The 21,903-nt window shown below is 46.1% G+C and overlaps 1 long non-coding RNA gene across 1 annotated transcript in view; it reads right to left on the bottom strand.

The window, feature by feature from the left end:
- LOC132248577 (uncharacterized) overlaps window positions 1-20,362 on the bottom strand; it is a 33,021-nt gene extending 12,659 nt beyond the window's left edge. Inside the window, exon 1 of the long non-coding RNA XR_009459823.1 lies at window positions 20,285-20,362. This is a non-coding gene — a long non-coding RNA (uncharacterized LOC132248577). The remainder of the gene's footprint in view (window positions 1-20,284) is intronic.
- Between the last annotated feature and the right edge of the window lie 1,541 nt (window positions 20,363-21,903).

Genomic DNA, 21,903 nt, shown 5'->3' with positions numbered 1-21,903 from the left:
TGATGCTCACTGGAACAATACAATGTCAACGCTGAAATCCTTGGGACCAGGGAGCCAGCAAACAGGACTGCAAACCAGAGAAGCAGTTTGCAGGCCAGTTTGTGTGTAGTAGCATAGACTATTCCCATACAGATGCTATCAGCCACGGTGGTGACTTGTCATACCCACAGGCATCCTGGCATTGCTGAGACCTTCACCCAGACAGAGCCCATGGCCCCGGACTGTGGGGGCTGCCTGGAAGAGCTGCTGGCAACTGAGCATGGGAGCACCCCCACTTGTGGGGTGTGCTCCCTTGTGGAGTCTCTGGAGGGCCGGGTGTGGGAGCTTGAGGAGGAAATACATCAGCTGCACACCATCAGGGCCCATGAAGACTTCATTGATGGCTATTGCCAGACCCTTCTCCAAAAGAAGGAAGAAGAGAAAGAGATGGAGATGGTGACCAACATGATGGCTAACCAAGAAGACCCACCCAGATTGACCTGGAAGACAGTCATCTCATACTCCAGGAAATGCAGAGCCAGGGCTGCTCCTCCTCTGGCCCTGCACAACAGGTACACTCCCCTCCCCACATGTGAAGAGGCTCTGATGGTGACACCAAAAGAGGAGGAAGGTAAGCAGCTTGCTGCCACCCCCAAGAGGAGGTGCAAGGTGGTAGTGGTGGGGGACTCCCTCCAGCGGGGCACTGTGGGACCCATCTGCTGTCTGGAGCCCTAGCCTGTGAAGTCTGCTGCCTCCCAGAGGCTCGCATCCAAGATGCAGCAGAGAGGATCCCCAGGCTCATCCAGCCCTTCAATTACTACCCTATGCTCCTAATCCATGTGGGAACTAATGACATGGCCAGGAGTAATGTGTGCTGGACTCAAGGGGTTGGGGGCCCAGGTAATCTTTCCTTCTGTGCTCCCTGTTTCAGGCCATGGCCCCAGAAGGGAAGGATGCATCAAGGAAGTGAACTGGTGACTCCGATGCTGGTGCCACTGAGAAGGCTTTGGATTCCTTGACCATGGCGCACACTTCAGGGAGAGAGGAAAGGATGGCATCCACCGCAGGGCTCTAAACTAAGATTGCTGGGGGACGGGGATACACAAATTCAAACATGACCAGGGACCAACATGCAAGTAAATCCTGTAGACAGGGACACTGGGAGAGTCACTTTTGTGGGAGCTGAGGGAATAGATCTCCATCAGTGGGACAGGAAGATGAGGGCCTCTGTAGGAGGACTCAGGTACCTATATACTAACAGGAGCATGGGGAACAAGCAGGAGAAGCTAGTCCTCCTACTAGATCATAATGCACAGTGGAGAGTAGGGATTATGGAGACCTGGTGGGACTCCTCACATGACTAGAGCATAGCTGTAGAGGGCTACACCCTGCATAGAAGGGACCAGGTGGGGAAGAAAGGTGGAGGTGTTCCTCTCTATGTGAAAGAGCAGTACATCTCCTTGGAGGCTGACATCAGCTCCAAAAATTGACAGCTTGAAACCCTCTGGGTCAAATTGCAGGGGGAGGGGTGTGCGGCAAGACAGTCCTAACTGTAGATGTATACTACAGACCACTAAACCAGGGAGCAGAACTCAATCTGGAGTTCACCTGAGAATTGACTGAAGCTGCACATGCATGTAACATGGTCGTCATGAGCAATTTTAATTATCCAGACATCTCCTGGGAGGAACACTCAGCCGAGTTGGATCAGTTACGATCCTTCCTGATCTGTGTCAAGGAGTTCTTCCTGACTCAGGAAGTGCATGGGCCAACCAGAGGTGATGCTCTGCTAGACTTGGTCCTGGCCCAGGGAGATGACCTGGTGACTGACTTAAATACAGAGGGAAATCTGGGCAACAGCGACCATGAAACTATCATGTTCACTGTCTGACCTAAGACAGATGAATCTGATAGCAGGGCTGAAGTCTTGGACTTCAAAAATTAAAATTTCAACAAGCTTAGGTCACTCATAGGGCAAGTGCTGCAGGACCAGGACCAAAGGCAAAAGGTGTGCATGAAGAGTGGCTGTTCCTTAAGGACATGATCCTTGAAGCACAAAGAAGGTCCAGTCCCATGCAGAGAAAAAGGTAACATAAGGGCTAGGAAGCCCTCTTGGCTAAACAGGGACATCACGGTCCTCTTAAGAAAAAAAGAAAGAGGCTTATAAACTCTTCCACAACTCGTGGTGCTCTGGAGAAGTCCCAAAGGACTGGGAGAGGGCCAATGTTGCGCCCATCCATAGAAAAGGCAGGAGGGAGGACCTGGGTAACTATAGGCCAGTCAGCCTATCTTCCATCCTAGGGAAAATCCTAGAAAAGTTCATCAAGGAATCTGAGATAAGCTTGCAGAAAGTAAGATTCTGAATGACAGCCAGCATATCTTCATCGCGGGCAGGTCTTGCTTTACCAACTTCATCTCCAGTTATGACCAGGTAACTCGCTGGATGTGGGAATGAAGAGCTCAGTAGCCAAGTTCATGGATGACACCAAGTTATGGGGGAGCATGGTCACACTTGAAGTTAGGCTACAGTTACAGGTGGACCTAAACAGGCTAGCAAGCTGGGCAGATCAGAACCTGATGAAGTTCAGCATCAAGAAATGGAAAGTGCTCCACCTCAGGACAAACAACCCCCAACACACCTACAGGCTTGGTGGCACCAAACTGACTATCACAACGAATGAAAGGGACCTGGGGGTAATAACAGAACACAGAATGGGTATGAGCTGGCAGTGCAATGTTGTAGCCAGTAGGGCAAATAATACTCGGGCATGCATCAATCGATGCATCTCCAGCAAAACCAAGGAGGTGAGTCTTCCGCTCTACTCAGCACTGGTGAGGCCACAGCTGGAGTACTGCATCCAGGTCTGGGCACCACACTTTAAGAAGGATATGGACAAGCTTGAGAGAATGTAAAGAGCCACCCATATGATCAGTCTTATTACACAGCAAGCCATATGAGGAAAGGCTGAGGGATCTGGGACTCTTCAGCCTGAAGAAAAGAAGGCTGAGAGGGGACCTGGTAGCAGCATTACAGCTACACTAGGGGTACATCAAGCACTTGGTGGGCAATTGTTCACCAGGGCACCTGAGGGAAAAACCAGGAGTAATGGGCACAAATCCTGAAAGATTGATTCAGGTTCAACATTAGGAAAAACTTCACAGTCAAGGTGTCCAGGCTGTGGAATAAGCTCCTTCCAAAGGTGGTGCAATCGCCTACCCTGGAAATCTTCAAAAGGAGACTAGACAGTCACTTTGCTGGGGTCACCTGACCCCCAGTTACCTTTCCTGCTTAGTGCAGGGGGCTGGACCAAATGATCTTCCAAGGTCCCTTCCAGCCGTACAATCTATGAATCCTAACTAACTGAGGAGGGTGACAAAGTCTCAAAAACTAAATGGGGATGACAAAGTTTCAGTAAAAAAATAAGAGCCCCAGGCCAGCCTCAATAGAGGGGTAGACATTATAGCAGGGTTAGAAGTTTGAAGACCTTCTAGCATTGTGACTAGAGATGAGTCAGATGAGAGGTAAGTCTGAGGTAGTCTGTACGATAGCACAGCAAAAGATGGCAGTGTCTAGTGGCAGCAACCCCACTTCTAGTCATGGGTGAATTTCTCTCTAAGCAGCTAAAGAGAGACTTGCTGAGACTTCACAAATCACTAAGAAGTAATGTGTAGGACATACTAGAGAGGTAAAGCAATGTTCTTCAGACATTTCCACCAACTGCTGAAGCAACTGAAGCAAAGAACTAATGCCCAAGATGCTTATGGCATTAGTATTTTATTATTCATACAAAAAGTTACAGCTAATATATTGCTATCCCCTACTCCAATTAATGACATGTTCCTTTTCCCCTTTATTAAAGTTCACTTTGATTTATACACAGATGCATAGGAAGAAATGGAAATACTGCCTCCTAGAAACATTAAAGAGATTTTTCTGGGTTGCATGGCAGCATGCAGTAACATTAAGAGGATTCCTAGACATCTGAACACAGCTCCTGTTCCTGCCACTCCACCACTACAAGGAAGTTTCACATGCACCAATTCCTCACCAAAAAATAAAACAAATTCTAAACCTCAATTACAGTCATGTAACTTCACTGAAGTGAAAATGAGCTGTACAATTCTCCCATAGTTTCACTGAAACCCACAAGAAAAAAACAAAACTTGAAATTAGAATGCTGAATCCTACACCAATAATGTGATATAATAAAATGCTACAAGTTCCAAGAGCCCAACATTATTCTGACAATATTCTGTCAGATCAGACAGTTTGATTCTAGTGATGATTTAGTGAAAAAGAACATTATTGGAAGTGGCAAGCCTATAAGCATTTTCACTATTAAGATCAGTACATAAGTGAAAAGTTCTATTGGTCACAATACACTGGACACATTTACAATTCAGTAAAGGGTGTGAATTCAGCTCATGCTGCAAAATGTACCCAAGAAGCTGGATAAACACAATATTCTGGCAGAAAGCATTGAGCACTATGTTGCAGCAAGCCTGCTATCACTACCCAAGCTAGCCAGTTTAAAGTACCAGTCACACAAACTCAGTGGGTGCATCTACACGTGCAATTAAGGCAGAACAATAAACTCACATGCAGTTGTACTGAATTCAACTTCTCCCACGTGCAGCCTCTATACATGTGCCCAGGACTACAGCACTTTGAACCAGGCAGGAGAACCCTTGGGCTGGAAGGGGCTCCAGGGGTCACCCCTGGGCTCCAGATGATGGCATTGGGCAGTGGAAGAGCTGGCTGGGGCACAAGGGTGCTAAAGTGCAGGACTAGGTGGCAGGCAGCCCCCACACTTTAGCACTACAGCTGTGCAAAGTTTCGGCAGTTGTTTCATTTTTGAGGTGTTTTGGCCTGCTTCAGTGCCTGAAACACTGAATCCAAAACAAAATGGAAGGCTCCGAAACATCTCCAAAAAGGAAACTAAACCATCCAAAACATTTCAGAAATGTTTTGGATATTTCGGAGCCAGGCTTGCAGGGAAACAGAAACCAAGAAAAGGGAGGGGGGAGAGGGGCGGAAGGATGGCATTGATATTGACATCTGTAGCTGGCCAGTGTCTGTGAGCTGTCCCCGAGGTCCCTTCCAATCCCAGTGCTTTGGGGGAGGGACCGCAGCCTGCTGTCATCCTGCACACAGATCCGGGGGCCCGTGGCCCCCAGGAGGAGTCTGGCGCAGCCCCGCAGCCCTCCTGGAGGATGCAGGCCCCAAGATGTGTGTGTGGGATAACAGCATGCTGCTGCTGCTGGTGGAGGCCAGCGCCAGCACCCAGGTCTATTCGGCACAGCCTGCACCAAGCACAGCCAGGGGAGAAGCCTCCATGGTTTCCCTGTCTGGCAGGGTGCCAGGCACTATCTGGGAGCAGGGGTGGCTCCAGCAGTCACTCAGAGCCTGGCAGCACTCAGCCCCAGTGGCCCCAGTTCCCAGACAGTGCATGGCACCCTGCCAAGCCGTGCTACACCCATGCCATGGGACAGTTGCCAAGTGCATGCCAAGCAAGGGAGGGGGGATCCCCTGCAGTGAATGCCCAGAACTCCCAATCACCACTCTTCCAGCTGGAGAGGGCAGGGCTTTTTTTTTTTTTTTTTTTTAAGTGCTGGGACTAGGCTGGGGCCAGCCAAGCAGGGGACGGCCTTCTCCCACGGCTCCCCACACCGAAAGAGAGGCAGGCACAGCCGGAGGAGCCACAGGAAAACCTGCAGCCGCCCAGCTGTGCCTGCCTGTCCCCGGCCGATTCAAATCTCCGAAACACCGTCAAAACTCTGCAACAAATTCAGCCGAATTGAAATGGAGCAGTGATTCGAAACACCAAAACAAATCACTGTCCTCTGAAATGGCCGAATCTGAAATCAAAATGAAACATAGCCATTTTGCACAACCCTATTTAGCACCCTCATTCCCCAGCCATCCGCTGTCTCTGTCTATATGTGTGATTCAGTGCAAGCAAGTACTCCACTGTAAGATAGTGCTGTCCCCAACAGCACCATCTTACAGCAGAGTTAAATAATTTCCTGTGCCCTAATACCAGCACACAAGTAGATGGTAACACTTTACTACAGAGTTAATTAGTCTGGTCTGCTGTAAAGCACACATGTAGATGCACCCAATGTGGATGCACTCACTAAAACCTTTGTACCTTCTGAGCCTCTAGGACATGCTGCTAACAAGAAAAAAAATTCTCCAGTTTGTAGTCCCAAGTAAAATTAATAAGAGATAAGGAACATGGTAATTGTACCCCAGGGGAAAAAAAGTTGATTTTTAAATATACTAAGATATAGGCATGAATGTACATAAGAATATGACAAATGGAAAGAAATATCATATTTACTGGAATCCAAGACAAGGTTCTCCACCCCCACTCCATTTAACATGGAGGAAAAAAGCCCTCATCTTGGATTCAAGTGCAAGGCTGCAAGTGAGGTGGGTAGCTGCAGCAGCTTAAACTCCAGGACTGATCTAGGATCGGGACTATGGCTACTGCTTTGGCACACCTACCCCCCATCTTCCCCCAAGATCTCTGTCCCCCTGTCCATCCCCCCGCCACAACCTTCCACACCTGCTGCTGCCACCACCTCCCCACTGGCTCCAGCAGAGCTCTGGAACTACTCCAGTCCAGGGCACAAAACACAGGGTTGCTCCAGGCCCAGCCCAGTCTGATAGCAGCAATAGCAGTGGTAGCAGCTCTGGCCTGGGCTTTTGCTCCAGAGCCCAGCTGGAGCTGTTGCCAATGCAAAAACTGCCACCAGGCTAGGCTGAGGCTGGAAGAACCCCATGCTGTATGTCCCAGGCTTGACTCGGGCTACAGGCTTGCTGGAGCCAGTGCCAAAAGGAAAGTAGCAGGAATGGGGGGAAGCCAGAGGGGGCAGGAATGGAGGAGGAAGATGCCAGGAGATACAGGCATGAGCGGGAGACAAGTTGCTGGCTGGTAAAGCCTGGAGCACACAGGCCGGGGGGGAGGGGGAAAACAGCAGGGGGACAAGTGGTAGGGGCTATAGGTTGCAGGGGGCAAGATGTAGGCACAAGGAACAGAGGATAGGCTGCTTGACTACCCACTGCCTGACCTCCACTGCCCCCACCACCACCTGCCACCCCACTGCCTACCTACCTAGTGGCTCTCCTACTCCTGGCCCCACACCATCTCCCTCCCTGCCGCTACCTTCCCAGCTGCAGTGGTGGGGAGGACAAATTTAGATTACGCCCCCCCCCCACAATATTTAGATTCTAGACATGAAAAATTATAACCAATTTATATATTTTCCATGTCAAGAATCTAATTATTCGGGGTTTATCTTAAACTCAGAGTCATCTTGGATGAGGATAACTATGATAAAAAGGATGTTACACACATCCACCAGCATAGGAAATCGTTCCTAGCCATTATTTATAAAAACATATGTTAATTTATAATTAAGTGGCAATGTGTCAACCTCTCAGTGGTTCTTTTTTTCATCTAGTGGCCCTTGAAGAGCTCTCTGACAGAGCCCTGTCTCATTTTACTGTGTCAGCTCTAACTAGTTGTTAGTTTAGGAATATCTCCTTAGTGCCAGCCATCTATAAGAGTCCAGTTCTCTAAGGAAGAATACATCTCAATAACCAGTCCATTCTGATCTTTTTGTTATTGATAGGCAGAAAAAGAAACACTCAGTTTTAATAACAAGACTTCCTTTCATGAAAAGATAGAAGATTTTGAAGAATAAATAATTCATGGTCCTCCAAGCTCTGAGAATAAATTTGTTCCTTTTTTGTGTTGCTTTCCTTCAAGATCTGACATCTTAGGAAAGGGGTGGGAGAGAGGCAGACTTCTCTCTACTTCTGTGGATATAAACATGCTCAATGTTTCGTTCCCCCTTGCAACAAAATCATAAGATCAATAGACAAGAGCTGAAAAGCTTTTCCCAGCAGGCAGACACAGTGCCATCTAAATGTTCTCTCAAAAGATATAATCTCACAAACAGTAACAACAAAGGAACATTCAAGCATCTGGTTAGTGAGCATGCTCAAAATAATCTTATGCAGGGATGGGACCACAATAAGCCATCAAATTAACTGAAATAGGTCACATCAGTGGTTGGTTTTATCCCCACTCTTAAGAAGTTTAGATAAAACTCCAAAGGATTGTTATGACAGTTTCTCTAAACAAGGAAAAATAAGTTGTACTCCATGCTGCAGTGTACACTTTCCACTAGACTGAGTTTGATTTACATGGGCCAAAGGCAGTGTAAACTTGGTTGGTGTAGTTACCTGTTTTGGTCAATGCCAGAGAACAAGGAGACAATCTATTTATGCACACAAGTCAACCTAATTGTAGAGGGTGGTGGAGAAGGAGGGTGGACTGAATTCTCAGTTCAGTTTGGACAAACATCCAAAACTCAGATTCTAAAGGATTTGCCTGACTCCTTGTTGTTTAGCAAGTTGTATTAGAAGTCTCCATGTAGCAGGTTCTCCGAAACATTTACCCAGGAAGTTGAATAAAGTATCCTCCATCCCTCTTCCTGACTGTGATGGATTATTACCTAAACCAGGAGTTCTTGGAAACCCAAAAAATATATATTTACTGACAATCTGGAAGCTTTTTTACTGACAGCCAAACTTTTTTTACTAATATATGTTTTACATCATGTAAATATAACTCTTTTGCCAGTCCCTGCCCTGTTACCAGGTCCCAGTTAAAAGGACTGGGTTCAAATTTAGGGTTTTAATATCAGCAATAGTAAAATTATAAAAGTTGAATACAGACCCACCAGTATTACAGACACCCTGGATCACAGCAGCAATAGGACACACATGAGAAAATGCTTTCTGCAGGGTGCTGAGCACCTACTTGGATACCAGTTGGCACTGCTGCGCTCCATCTGTCAGAGCTTCAGTCAAGCTGTGGCTGCTTAGTGTTTTTCCTGACACTAATTTTTTTTACAGAGTTTACTAATAGCCTTTTTAGCTGGATTTTTTTTACTGACAGTTGGCAACCAGGGGCAGTGGCTTGCTGGTTTGTTATGTTGGCTTAGCTCTTGAACACATGGGGTGAACACTGCCGCTGCTTGCACTTCTTATTCTCCTGCCACTGATTTTAGTTGCCAATGGCAACCAAAGATCCCAAATCCAGTTGGCAAGGGATCACAGAAAGCAAATAACAGCAGCATTTACCCCTTGAATTCCAGAACTGTGCCAACATAGAGACTCCAGCAGCCATATTACTGAGTCCAATGGGCTGCCAGTTGGACAGCCTTGCCCTGAACAAAAGTTTCCTAATGCTTTGTTCAACCAAATTACTAATAGGGCATTCAACACTTCAAGTGCTTCCACAGTGTAAATACAGATAGTTTACCATTAGGAATCACAGAATAAAAAAATAAATAAATGCAGACCCATACATTAGAGTAGTGTTCTTCAAAAATATATACTAAAATGTATGTTTTTTTAGGAGACCAGAGATGCATTAAAAATAACAATCTATAGGCTAAAGAGTGAGTAATATAATTTGAAACTTTTAGTTGACCTAGTGTAGGATAACGTTCAGGCTAGAGGGGAAAAAATAAAATGGATGGTATTTTTATATAAGTAATATAGTCATTAAATTTACACCTTGTTGCTGCAGTAAATTATTTTCTGACAACTGAAGCTATAAAAAAATCATTGCCAATATTTTTAATGACTACAAATGTTATTGCTCCTAATCCATCTCAGTAGAACCTGAATATTCTCCAGAGACGATTGATTAAACAAATGCAAGATAATGCCATTGAGGGAACAGTCCACCATAAAAGCCAGCCCTCTGTTTCCAGACTGACTACATCAGTGTGCCCAGTACCCATAAGAAGAATTCAACGACAGCTTCTCCAAACAATATACACTAAGAGAAACAGTAAAGGAAAAAAAATAACTGTTTCAAGTCCAAATATTTTGCTTGGGCAGATGTTATGGTACATTCCACTACATGGAAGGTAAAATACAAAGGAAAAACAGAAGAGGTCATCTACAGAATCAGCTTTTACCAGGAAATCATCTTATCAGCAAGATTTATGAACACAAATTCTGATCCATTACCAAAATGGCACTGAAACACATTTATACAGGAATGGCAGCTGCAAAACTAAAATGGTTTGCTGACTTAAGGAGTTAATGACAGGTTCATGTGCAAGTGTGTGTGGTATAGGAATGGAAGTGATTTTTTTTCCTATTATTTCTCGTCTTTTGTTGACTGAAAAGCAAGAGGGAAAACCAGCAACATAATATTGAGCTTCTTTGGCTCAATGCACTATACGCATTATTGATCTGGTATCATAGAGTGCATTCAGCAATGTTTGCTTCAGTAACTTTTAGCCATAACAAAATAAAAAGATAGAGAAGTGAAATTCCAATAGCAAAAATCTCCCATTTTCTTCTTACCTTGATATACAAGTAAACAAACATATCATATGTTGTTCTGTTAGGCAACCTCATCTGAGAAAATATTGCTCTATTTCAAAGTCAGCGTAATAGGGCACATGACCAGGCTTGCCATCCATAACACTGAACCGAAGAAAGAGAAAACAGTACTAGCAGTGCTATTGTACCAGAAGCCTTGACGTCCACATCAGCAAAACACACAAGAGGAAAATTTGAGAAGCAAATAATGATTCCACGTGTACTCGTTACTTAGGAAGAACTAGGATTTCCCCCTATTAAAGCCTAAGGGAGGAGTGAGTAGCAGCAATATCCAAAAAACATGTAATGCCACATGAGGAATTTTCTAAGGCTACGTAAAGACAGTCAAAAAAGCCCGAGGCAGAATCGATCCAATCTACGCAGGTTTCTCTAAACTGCATAGATTAGACATTTTGCAGATGGAACTCACATTCACTCTTCAACTGGGGGAGGCAAGAAGATGCCTGCACTGGCCAAAGCCAGGGTGGTCAGGTGGTGCTTTCACATGCACCGGAGGGCACCTGGGCATAGCTGAGCAGCTGTGCCACACCTCACTGGCTGTCAGGTACACGCTTCCCCTTCACTGCTCTGTCATGCATCACACAGCTGGCAGCTGCTTGCAGGCAACAGAGGGAAGTGATCTCATCCCACCCAGCAGCATGGGGGCCCTGGGCTTTGTCTGGGGTGGGGGGTCCACCCAAGGCAAAATAGAGAAAGGGCTTGCAAGCTGCTGAGGGGATGCCATGCCAATGATGCACCCCACATGCCTGACCAGGTCAGGGGGGCACAGAATATCCCTGCCCTGCACTGAGCCCTGGGACCCTGCACTGCTGTGGCTCCAGAAAGGGCTCAAAGGATTTCTCCCCACCCCAGCCAGCACTACCTCCCATGCAGCTGCAGGGCTCAAGTCCATGGGGAGGGGAGCAGCCATGCCTGCATGGCCGCAGAGGCTGGTGGGGTGTGATTCTAGCACTGAGATGGGGGATGGGGGACACTGGGTCCCTCTGACAGGTTAAACTGGAAGTAGCCCCTCCACCACCCCTCTTCCCACACTAGAATCACCCCCTGCAAGGCACTGCACTCACAGGGACATGGTTGTTCCCCCTTCTCTCACCAGGCAGGGGTGATTCTAGTGCAGGAACAGGGGCAGAGAAGCGGCTGCTTGCAGCTCAGCCCAGCACAAGGACCCGCTGCTCTACCCCATCCCGCATCCTTTGCCTCTGCTCCTGCACTAGAATCGCCCCTTTCCAGGCACTGCAGCCACAGGGGCATGATTTCCCCTCTCCCGTATTGGCTGGCAGGGAGACTCCTCAAAACCCTTCCCAGAGCCACTGCAGCACAGGGTCCTGGGGCTCAGGACAGAGCAGGGATACTGTCTCCCAACCCAGCCGGGAATGCATAATGCATCAATGACACCACATCCCCATAGCAGCTCACAAGTGCCACTCTCCCCTGCCTCTGTCCTACCTGCCTAACAGCTGGAGTTGGGGTGGCCCAGCTAGGAGCAGCCAAACCACATCTCCCTGCAAGGGGGTCTCATGAGGGCTGCACAGGCAACAGGGATACCAGTGGAGAGTTACCTACCTTGATTCACAATTGGGCCCGGCCCTGATGTTTGATGTACCAGTCCAACCTAACTCAAATAAACCCGGATCCATATAGGATCAGACTTATCTACCACTCTGAAACCAGTCTATGTGCCTCGAACTTCTGTTTTGTTACCATTTTCTGACCACCTAAACCGGAAAAAGTCCAATGTCTGTTCCTAGCCTAAGGGCCTGGACACATGACACATTAACAATAGTGAAGGTTTATTTTTGCACGTCAATATAAAGTACACCAGAAGCTAAATCAGAGAGAAGGCCAGTCGCCTGGGGTAACTGCTGTAATATGTTGTCTTACAGCATGTCACCAGTATAAACTACATCAACACTCACCATGCTGATATACTACACTAGGGGCAGGCAATTATTTCAGGCTGCTTAACGAGGTTTGGTGAGCTTTGGAGGGCCAGATTGGTAGTCCCACCTCTTGGCAGTTGCCCTGCCCCCTGATTGCCATCTTGAGACCAGAAGTCCCACCCCCAACCCCTGACCTTTGCCACCAGAAATCCCTCCCTTTGCCCCCCAGGAACACTCCTTTTGTGGGGGGGGGGGGAGGGTTGCCATCTTAGAACCAGAAAAAAAACAAATCATACAGTGAAGTCAAGCACCTACTAGAAAATATTTTCATTTTATTTATTATGACACAATATTTTTGTCATGATTTGTGTTTGCATACTGTATATAGAGGTGATTGCATAATAACTCAAAAATAAACTCTTACTCTTGTATATTTGTGTATATGGTAGGATGTCGGTTTGTGTGTATGATGGGGTGTGGGAGTGTATGAGGGGGTTGTGGCTGCGTGTGGGGGCAATAGGGTAAGTTGGGAGGGTGTATATGTGGGGGGTTTGTGGGGATAGGGTATGGGTGTGTGGCACTTGTGGGATGTGAGGGAGGGTGGTAGGGTGTGTGGACTCTTCCCCCAACAGCGTACAGCCCCCACAGGCAGCAGTAGCAGTAACAGCAACAGGTGGGAATATTCTTGGTGCTCATGCCCAGCAATGTGCAGCTTCAGCCAGCGTTGCACATTGAGGCAAGGAGCACTGCCTGGCCATCCCACCTCTATCACCAGGGCTCCCCACCATGCACATGCAACTCCCGCACTCGTGCACCATCAGAGGGAAGCTCCACACTCTACAGTCCTCTGCCTTCTGTGCTCCCTGTTGCACAGGTCCCGGGACTCCACAGGGAAGCAGGGGCCGGGTCTCTCCTCCACTTCCAGTGGAGTCCTGGGACCAGGGCATGGAGCTTCCCTCCAGTGGCATCTGAGTTGCACACATACAACGGGGAGCCCCACCAATAGAGGCAGGTCAGCTGGGCTGTGCTTCTTGCCACAACATTCAGTGCTGGGTGGAGCTACATGCTGCCAGGCACCACTGCCCCAAGTGGCAGCAGCAGCAGGTGGGGGCAACACCTGCAGGGGCTGTGCACCATTAGGGAAGTGTGGGGGGGTCCCTATGCCTCCCCACCTTCCCTCACACCCACATCCTACCCACCCAATCTCTGCACTGCCACCAGCCCCAGCCCCACGCTCCCACCCAACTGCAGCACCCCTGCCACCCCTGCCCCCACCACTTCCCTATCTGCTGCCAGGAGTGAGCAGGATGCCGGTGATGCCAAGAAGGCCCGGAAACTGCATGCTGGCCAAGCTAGACCTTTCTGCCCATGAGGGTGGGAGTGAGGTGCAATAGGGTATGTTGGCAGGGGGGGTTGTATAGTGGGAACCTAACTCCCACCCTCATGGGCAGAAGGTCTGAGTGGGGTACAATTCATTGGTGGGTGTCCACAGGCTGAAAGAAAGTGCCTGGCAGGCCAGATTCAGCCCACAGGCCGTATTTTGCCCACCCCATACTACACTGTGCCAGTACAGTTAAGTACTCTGCACATACCAGCAAATTACTGCTCTGAGTAGGGATGAAGGAGCAAAAGTAAATTCTAGATTGATTCTTGAGGTCAAGGCTGTCCAATGAAGCAGACAGGGGTTATATGCCCTGTGTAACCTGTATTAAGACAAGCTATGGCCCCTCCACACATGCTGTACCAGGTACCCACCCAGCCACAGGCTCACCCTCAACTCCCCCTTCTGTACTGTATTGCACTGTCTCACCCCCTCAAGCAAGGGTAGTCAACAAAAGCCCAAAGAGTCCAATTGTTGTTGCAGCCAGAGCAATGGCGAAGAATGGCAGCTGGGGGACTCTGCAACTTAACCCCTCGTGGGCTGCATGCTTGAGAAAACTGACCAAGCCCTTTGCTTCCCAACCCCCTCCCCAAAAAAACCCAAACTGATAGGACACCAAATTGCTTTGTGTTTAGACTGGTGTATTGACTATATAAGTCTTTTTCTCTCCTTCACTTGAACATTTCAAAAATAAATTGGCTATGTAAATATGAAAATTTTCTTTGATTCAAGTTTGGTTCTTCTTCCTTGCTTCCCTTCAAGTAAATTTTAAGTCCTGAATTTCAACAATTAGAATAAAAATATATTTTTTTAAATACCTAGAAACCTCAAGTAGAAGTCTTATGATGATAAAGTCAACAATGATCAATACTGGACACTTCCCAACTGTTACACTCATACTTTGAACGCATAATGCCTTTCAACATCAGGGAGTAATTTTCTCTGGGTATTCGTCTGAATTTTCTTTTCAGGTATCACAGCAGGAGAATCTTCCTCAACCTTTCATAGTAGAAGAGGACTCCTCCCTGCTTTAAACTTTGTTAACTCTCTCCTGATCATTTTTAACCCATACCTCCAGCATATCCCTCTCATAGGAAGCCATTTGCAATAGTATAATCAATCACTAAGCTCCACCTGTTATGTCAGTAAATGTTCAAAGATATTCCTACTCCTCAGGGTCTTCACTGGATAAGAATCCTTTTTAAAAGGTTGTTACACAAAAAGAACAGCTTAGATCATCCACTGCCTCCAAGTGTCCAAATGTCACTTACTTGGGTTTTAGACATCCAGGTCACTGACTGTGCCAGGTGGAATAAGATCACAGGATCCACAAAACTCCTGACACTCTTTATGCACTTCTTGCAATCTAATTTAATCTGGGCAATGCATAAATTCCACTTTCCTTAAATTAAAAATAAAAATAAAAAACACACCATGCCAAGCTGTTTGTCACAGGGATGGATGGAGGAGGAAAAGGGCCTACCTACCTTTGGCCCAACAGCCTAGTGACTAAGGTACTTGCCAAGAAGAGGGAGACCTGGCTTCTAGGCCCTCCTTAGCCATGAGTGAATTGAACTCACAGATATACCTCCCAAGAATTTCACTCACCACTAGGCTAGGCAGAGCTTCTCCATGCCTCCTATTAAAGTTGGGACACTTAGTGGAAAGGAATGCAAGAGTCCTCATAGAGGTCAAAAGGAAATCAGGCAAAATGGAGCCCAACTACCATCTAGTGAGAAGAACTCCATCCTGGAGGGAAGGAAACCCTGGAGTCTAATCCCTGTTCCCTGGGATGTTTATGTATTTTACATTAAATAGTCATTGAGTAACATTATTCATAAACAATCCATGAACAGGAAGAAGCCCAAACTAAGATCAGGTTCATATAAATTACTTATTATTCCTTAATTTGAATGGTCTATGTGCATGCTGTCAGGATACCATTGGTGATGCTGATCTCCTAATCACCTAATTGTTACAAGAAAGAGACAGCCGACTTCAATTCTTAGTGACAAAAAGCTTGGCCAGGTTTGTTGTCTATAAATAAGCCTAGATACTAACATTCATTACCATCTGGTCCATGGTGCTAGTCAGCTCATTTGCAGGCATGGTATAGGCATATACATAACCCACATAATACTTTATACTGGGCTTGAGGGGTTAAGAGTTCCCAGGTCTTTTTTTATACACCCATCAAAATAACTTCATGTTTACAGCATATACTTCCTAGTTCTCACCAGTTGCTAAAATATTTTAAGTGGCATCATCCACATCCTAATTCTTACCAATTAGTGCACCCTTCACACCAGATAGGAACATCCATTTGCCAGGTCCCTCTAATCTTTATTTTGGTGTTCTGTCCTGATCTTACCAATGGATTCTCTATCTGTTGGTCCTGGAGGCATCTCTAAAAATTAACAAGGTCCTTTTCCAGCATTTCCACATGCCTAGTTTTGTATTCACAGGAGTTTGCTTGGGTTCATACAGCTAGCAGGGCCTCTGTGAGATTTGTTTACACGCTGATTTATGGTTGTATTAATTCATACTTCAGCAAGACCTACAACTTACTCTTAAAAAAATTTCATAAACAGCCACCAAAGACAATGCTCAAAGTATCAAAAGTGCCCTAGCTTGCCACAGATAAAGTAGGGGAACAACAGCACTGTCAAGGTTCTGTCACTGCAAGGAAAGGAATATTATTATTAGTGATTAGTAGCAGTAGAAGTTAGTATAAAGTTATTAAATGGTTATTAAACAAATCAGATCCTCTCTGTTTTGTTTCTCTAATTGTCTAACTGTTTCCGGGGTCAAGTCAAGACTGGAAAGTGTTTGGTTGCTCTGTTGGAAGTCTTAGAAGTATTAAATAATAAGAAATGGCAACAGTCTGAACAGACTAGAAGTTCAAGACTTGCAACAACATGCTTTCCCTGCAATGTAAGAAAATTAAAGGAATAATTCTGGTAAATTTACCAAAATCAAAGAAGAAATCTAGAGTATTTCTCAAGAATGGCATAAGACTGTAGAAAGTTTCCTCTTTAAATGGAGGAATCAGTTTAGCCTAAAACTATTATTGTTGTTGCTTAATATAAAAATGTTTTGAAGTATTTTTCTTTTCTTATAATTTTCAGCTTTTTTTTTGTAAAAAGCTATTTATGAAAAGAGAAGGTAGAACTAAACTCTTCTTATAAATAGCATAATGCTAGTTTTATAAACACCTTTGGGGGAGGTAATACATGCACTTAGCTTTTAGTGTGTCACGGCAGATCTAAGAATAAACTTGTTTTGTAATTTCTTTCCTCATGTTCAGACCAATCCCTTAACTTCAATGAAAGTTTGGGATGTGCAAGGGATTCAGGCCTGGGCCTCCAAAGCCTGCTCTTTATACAGATCAGTAATTAAAGAGGGAGGGAAAGCAGTCTAACATGACCACCCTTGAAACTTGCTATTAAAATATTTAAGAAAGAACAGTGAGAACCCTTGCCCTGGAGCAAAATATACAAACAAAATAGAGGTTATTTTATAGCAGCAGTTTTGTTAATTAAATTTTCCTTCCAAAAAGCATATCAGAGGGATTTAGAGATACAGTTGGTTCTGGGAGACAGCAGCACTAGCTCATTAGATGTTACTGCAGGCTTTAGGCACATTTCCAGTATATCCTTTGGTTGCATATAGCGCAAGTGCACCCGATTGATACTTTCTGTATGACATTCAAAAAAATCAACAAATGATGATGGTAATAAAGGAAGGTGAGAAGATGTACCAACTATCAGTACACCTGTATAAGTGGTATTAATAGTACATGCAATTAAAAGGATATTATTTTACAGCTGTTGTCTCTGTGTATGAAGCAGTATGTCTTTGGTCAGTACATCAAAGAGTGCATAAAAGCCTCGTTACACAAGTCAGAGAAAGGCCAAAGACATCTGCAGTCCATTTGCACTCTGGACAAAACTGACAAAGAAAAAGTAAGTTATGCAACAGATATACACAATGTTTACTGGCTATGAAGTAGGTTTTCACTGTAAAGGAGATGCTGGTTAGAATATTCTCATCCTAAACATCAAAGAGCTGGAATGTCTTGTAATTCCCCATGACAGAATTGCTCCCCCTGCTTCTACTTGTGCAACACAATACATTTAATGCAGGGCTCTAAAACAATGTCTGGAAATATTTCCTCATAAGAGCATTCCATTCTTATTGATAATATTCAGGAAAAATTAAAAAAAAACCTGAACTTTGGAATGCTACTTTCTGTGCCTATTCCCAATGAAGAAAATAGGCACAACAGAATTTGTCTCCATTACACCTCTTTGTTCAGGTCTGTGCCTTCCCCATAATCCAACTATTCTGTGAAGTAGTTTGCAAAACTGCAGAAGAATAATTCCTAACTATGCCTGCAATATCAGAGAAATATGCTGCTTAACATTTAAACTGTGACTATAAAGACACACAGAGAAGCATGCTATCTAAATAACTCAGTCCAAACACATATACTAAGCTAGTTACATCTCACCATTATTACTGGAAATGGGTAATCTGCCTACATTTTCTTTTTGTCAAGTTCTTCACCTCATCATCAACAACAGAGTGAATCTACCAACAACTCTCATTTATGATAAATATTCTATCTTCTCTATACTGCAGCATCTTCATTTTTAACAGTGGACAACACAATGGAGGAGTAATGCTCTCAGATGGACATTGAGAAAAAGAAAACAGAAAAATTAAGTCAGACTGCTACTGGTTCTTCTGAAACACAGCAGATCTATGACTGGGATCTAAGATTGGAAGACTGGGAACACTGGAAGATGATTACACTAATACATAACATACGCAGGGTAGACATTTTCAACCTTGGGTCAAGACCCACTCCACTGAAATCAAGATTAGGCCCCTTTATCCGCAACATATTGTAGACAAAATAATTCCGTGTAGCGTTTTTGCGTTTTCATCATTTCTCCCATACCTTTTTCATAAGGTGTTAAAATCCCTCAATCTCCACTTGCCTGCAAGATGTTGCATGCATTACACTTAGGCCCCTGGCAGATCACAGAATAATAGAAAATTAGGGTTGGCAGGGACCTCGGGAGGTCATCTAGTCCAACCCCCTGCTCAAAGCAGGATCAGCCCCAACTAGATCATCCCAGCCAAAGCTTTGTCTAGCCGGGTTTTGAACCCTCCCCACCAAGGATGCAGCTTCTACCACCTCTGGGTAACCTGTTCCAGTGTTTTACTACCTTCCTAGTGAGAAAATTCTTCCTAATATCTAACCTCAACTTCCCTTGCTGCAACTTGAGACCGTCGCTCCTTGTTCCATTATGTGCCACCACTGAAAATAGCCTAGCTCCATCCTCTTTCAAACCCCCCTTCAGGTAGCTGAAGACTGTTATTAAGTCTCCTCTCAGTCTCCTCTTCTCTAGACTAAATAAGCCCAGTTCTCCCAGTCTTTCCTCGTAAGTCATATGCCCCAGCTCCTTCACCATTTCATTGCCCTCCACTGGACTCCCTCCAATTTGTTCACATCCTTTCTATAGTGGGAGGCCCAAAATTGAACACAGTACTCCAGATGTGGCCCCACCACTGCTGAATAGAAAGAAATTAAGTTACTTCCCTAGACCTAAATGCAACCCAGTATGTCATTACCCTTCTTGGCAACTAGGGCACACTGCTGGCTTATATTCAGCTTATTGTCCACTGTAACCCCCAGGTCCTATTCTTCACAGCTGCTTGTGGTGAGGTGGGTATCTCTCACTAGCCGCAACTAGCTCCCCACCTGCCTCTGGGCACGCCGCCCACCTGTCTCGCCCACCACGCCTTGTTGGTAATTATTAAAATTGTTAACTAAGGCAGGAGGCTGCCCATTGTTGCACCCAAATATTGGGGGAGCTATTCACGGTTCCATTTCATCCCTACACCGTGGCCCAAGCCTTGCAGATGGCATCTCAGGCAGTTAGCTAAACCCTCGCCTTCGCCCATTATCTGTTGTCCCCAACCGTGGGGACCTTCAGCTTCCGTAAGCCCTGACCCCATCCCAGGCCCAGTTGGGACCCCGAGCTTCTGCACTCATCGTGGGCATCCCTTGCAGTGGGCCCCTGGCCCTTTTGACCTTCAGGTCCTGGCCCCAACATTGACCAGTTGAGTCCCTCAGTGGGGTCTTCACCTCCTGCCTGCACTTCTGGAGTGGGGTTCCCCATTCCCAGGTCAGGTGCTGCTGGGAGCACGCCTGGCCCTGCAGGGTCTCTCCCCAGCTGGCTCAGGTGCTTCCAGAAGCTCTCCTGGCCTATACTCCTCCTTTGATGATATTCCCCTCACACACACACCACAGCTGGTGCTCCAGGGTCTCACAGGGACTCTCACTTCCCCCTTTAAGCAGCAGATCATTTTGCTTGGCTACTGATCTTATTCTCAACCCACCTGAAGGTGAGGGCTGGGGTTAAGGTGCCCCTACTCACCTTTCACCAGGGTGGTCACTGGTCTGGCATTTCCTGGGGGCTCCCACACCACTGAGAGCCCCACCAGGCCACCCACTCCCAGCAGGGTGCAGTTTTAGGTCATACCCAGGACCAGGAGCCTCCAAGCCATCCCCTACAGCTCCTCCCTTACCTCCAGGATGATACATGAAGCCTTGCAACCAGGCAATGTTGCTGCCTGCCCTGCCAGCAGGAAACTGATCTGATTATAAAGGCAGCCAGGGATCTAAAATGGCTGCCACAATCAAGCACCTGCTGGCAGCTTGGCTTAGACTGTTAAAGTGGCAGGCACCTACAGTGCTCTGCCACACTACTGCCCAGCCAGTCAGTCCCCAGCCTGTACCGGTGCATGGGATTGTTCTGTCCTCAGTGCAGGACTTTGCACCGCTCCTTCTTGAACCTCATGAGATTCCTTTTGACCCAATCCTCCAATTTGTCTAGGTCACTCTGAGTCCTAACCCTACCCTCCAGCATATCTACTTCTCCCCCCAGCTTGGTGTCATCTGCAAACTTGCTGAGGGTGCACTCTATGCCATCTTCAAGATCATTGATGAAGACATTGAACAAAACCAGCCCCAGGACTGACCCCTCCTGACTCCACTTGATATCAGCTGCCAGCTAGACACTGAACCATTGATTACCACTCTCTGAGCCCAATGCTCCAGCCAGTTTTCTATCCACCTTACAGTCCATTCATCCAGCCCATACTTCCTTAGCTTGCCTGTGAAAATGTTTCATAGTTTCATATTTTTAAAAATGTTAGGGGCTGGAAGCGACCTTACAAATCATCGGGTTCAGCCCCCCTGCACTTGGGCAGGAAAGACCGCTGGGATCAGATCACCCCATCAAGAGACACTTTTTGAAGATCATCAGGGTGGATAACTGTACCACCTCTGGGGGGGAGCCTGTTCCAAATCCTTGGTACTCAACCTTTAAATAAGTTTTTCTTTACGTCTAGCTTCAAGCGATCCTCAATCAGCTTGTGTCCATTATTTCTTGTCCTCCCCTGGGGGGCCTTGGTGAACAGATGCTCCCCCAGGCCCTGATGTACACCTTTCATATACTTATAGGCTGCTACCAAGTCCCCTCTGAGGCTTCTCTTCTCCAGCCTGAAGAGTCCCAAGTTTTTTAGCCTCTCCTTGTATGACCTGGTCTCTAGGCCGCCCAGCATGCTCCCCAGCAGACCCAGAAGTACTTCTGGTCCACTTCTGGGTTTGCCACCAAGCATGCAGGGGGGCCCCCCCCAGCGCTCCTGTGAGACGCTCCATCCACCCCAGCATTGCAGCGTTCACAAGCTGCGCTGGTACCTTGAGGCATGTAGAAAAAACATTTAAAACTGTGTCTATGTACGAACCACTGATTCTCTGAATCAGCATCGAATCTTCAGATTCAGCCAAATCGAAATCGGGGGCAGTGATCTGAATCACCTAATCGAATCACTGTCCCAGATTTGGGCCAAATCCGAATCTGAATCCAATTTCACACACCCCTGATAGACAGAGGTTAAAAATGAAACAGATCAATCTGTGGCTAGCTAAATCTGGAACTGATTTCATATTGGCTCTACATCCAGTGCTTAGGTTTAGAGCAACTTGAAAGTTACAACAGGATGTGGAATCAGACCTGATGCACCAGCTATAGAAAAATACAAAACAATACTGCACACTGTGCTAACAAGAGCACTGACTTCTCAGTGTACCTATTTCATTATAATCTGATGTTTTAGTATAATAACGTAAACTATGCATGTAC

This window comes from Alligator mississippiensis, chromosome 2 (assembly GCF_030867095.1).
Source record: "Alligator mississippiensis isolate rAllMis1 chromosome 2, rAllMis1, whole genome shotgun sequence".
Taxonomy (NCBI): domain Eukaryota; kingdom Metazoa; phylum Chordata; order Crocodylia; family Alligatoridae; genus Alligator; species Alligator mississippiensis.
The sequence above is the reverse complement of the archived record's forward strand: the minus strand, read 5'-3'. Positions and strand labels throughout refer to the sequence as shown.